This window comes from Mandrillus leucophaeus, unplaced genomic scaffold (genome assembly GCF_000951045.1).
Source record: "Mandrillus leucophaeus isolate KB7577 unplaced genomic scaffold, Mleu.le_1.0 Scaffold1274, whole genome shotgun sequence".
NCBI classification, from domain to species: domain Eukaryota; kingdom Metazoa; phylum Chordata; class Mammalia; order Primates; family Cercopithecidae; genus Mandrillus; species Mandrillus leucophaeus.
The window spans coordinates 205317-207662 of record NW_012101143.1 but is presented as its reverse complement, the minus strand read 5'-3'; the positions used below and the strand labels follow the sequence as shown (position 1 = coordinate 207662).

General features: G+C 37.6%; 1 pseudogene; it reads left to right on the top strand.

Moving 5' to 3' along the window:
* The first annotated feature begins 366 nt into the window (after nucleotides 1–366).
* Nucleotides 367–2101, top strand: LOC105533658 (annotated as a pseudogene).
* Nucleotides 2102–2346: the final 245 nt, after the last annotated feature.

The following is a 2346-nucleotide window of genomic DNA, read 5'->3' as shown; positions in this document are numbered from 1 at the left end:
CAATCTAGAAGAAGACAAATAGACCATAAACATCCAATTTAAGGCTGTCTAAAAGCCTCTCAAGACAATTTTATCATTAATAAAGAAAATCGCATCTACAAAAATATATATCAAAGGAATATCCTGTAACTGTGGTATTATGATATAATTTTTTAAATCAAAAATAATAGACTATTGCTAATAATGGTTCACTTTAAAAAAAAAAAAACATAGTAACCTGTCTAGTCAGAAAATATGATAGGAACTGATCCCCTTAGTATATAAAACCAAAATCCAAAAGGTATGACTAAAAAGTTAAACCTTTTATATCCATTCTGCCTGTGGACATCACTGGGAAAGCATTATTGTCTCTTTTCCACTGTCATCATGTCTAAGTCAGAGTCTCCTAAACAGCATGGACAGCTGTGGAAGTTCTACATCAGAGAGTCTGAGGAGCCATTCTGAGCAAGGCAGAATGCTCACAGACGATGTAGTATGAGAGTCAAACACGAAAAACTCCAGGGGCTTTGGGTTTATCACGTATGCCACCGTGGAGGAGGCAGATGCAGCCATGAATGCATGGTCACACAAAGTGGATGGAAGAGTTGTGCCGCCAAAAAGAGCTGCTGCCCTGAGATAAAATTCTCAAAGACCAAATGTCCACTTAACTGTGAAAAAAGATCTTTGTGATCTAGAAGCAGAAATACCGTTCAATCCAGCAATTCCATTACTGGGTAGGTACCCAAAGGAATATGTCATTCTATTATAATGATACATGCATGCAAATGTTCATTGCAGCACTATTCACAATAGCAAAGTCATGGAATCAACTCAAATGCTCATCAGTGATAGAACGGATGAAGAAAATGTGGTACACATACAACATGGAATACTATGCAGCCATAAAAAGGAAAGAGATCATGTCCTTTGCAGGGACATGGATGGAGCTGGAATCCATTATTCTCAAGCAAACTAACACAGGGACAGAAAACCAAACACCAAATAGTCTCACTCATATCTGGGAGCTGAACAATGAGAATACATGGACACATGGAGGGGAACAACACACACTGGGGCCTGTTGGGGGTGAAGAGAACATCAGCAAGAATAGCTAATGGATTCTGGGATTAATACGTAGGTGATGGGTTCATCTATACAGCAAACCACCATGGCAAATGTTTACCTGTGAAACAAACTTGCACATCCTCTACATGTACCTCAGAACTTAAAATAAAAGTTGAAGAAAAAAAAGATTCAATATGCAAAAAAAGAAAACACCTAGAAATATTAGACCGTTATGAACACATAAGTAGATTGAAAGACAATAAATGAGACAATAATTAGAAAAATCTAATTATTAGATTTTATTATTTATTATTATTTATTATTAAAATCTAATTATTGTGCTTATAAATGGGAAGATTAATAATCATAAATATTTCATTTCTCTTCATTTTGATAAATTTTATTTAAAAAGAAGATGTTTGTTGGTGGACATTGAAGAACATCACCTAAGAGTTTACTTTGAACAGGATGGGAAAAACTGAAGTGATTGAAATCATAACTGACCAAGGTAGTGGCAAGAAAAGGGGTTTGTACTTGTACCTTTTGATGACCATAACTCCTTGGATAATATTGTTATTCAGAAATACAATCCTGTGAATGATCACAACTGTGAAGTAAGGAAAGCCCTGTGGAATCAAGAGGTGGTTGGTGCTTTATCCATCCAAAGAGGTCTAAGTGGCTCTTAACACTTTTCTTGAAGTGGCCGTGGAGGTGGTTTTGGTGGGTGTGACAACTTTGGTTGTTGAGGAAACTTCAGTGGTCCAGGTGGTTTTGGTGGCAGCCATGGTGATGGTGGATACAGTGACAGTGAGCTTGGCTATAACAGATTTAGTAATGGTGAGAGTAGTTTTGAAGGTGGTGGACGCTACAATGACTTTGGCAATTACAATAACCGATCTTCAAATTTTGGACACATGAAGGGCAGAAACTTTAGAGGCAGAAGCTCTGACCCCTAGGATGGTGGAGGGTAATATTATACTTTGCCAAACTATGGGACTAGGGTGGCTATGATGGTTTCAGTAGCAGCAGTATCTATGGCAGTGGCAGAAGATTTTAATTACTGTCAGGAAACAAAGCTTAGCAGGAGAGAAGTGAGGGAAGCTACAAGTTACAACAGATTTGTGGAGTCAGCCAAGTCCAGTGGTGGCAGGACCTCATTGCTGCAAAAAAGATATGTTTTAGACAATACTCATGTGTATGGGGAAAAAAACTCAAGGACTGTATTTGTGACAAATTGTATAACAAGTTATTTTAGTTTCTGTTCTGTGGAAAGTGTGAAGCATTCCAACAAAGGCTTCTCAT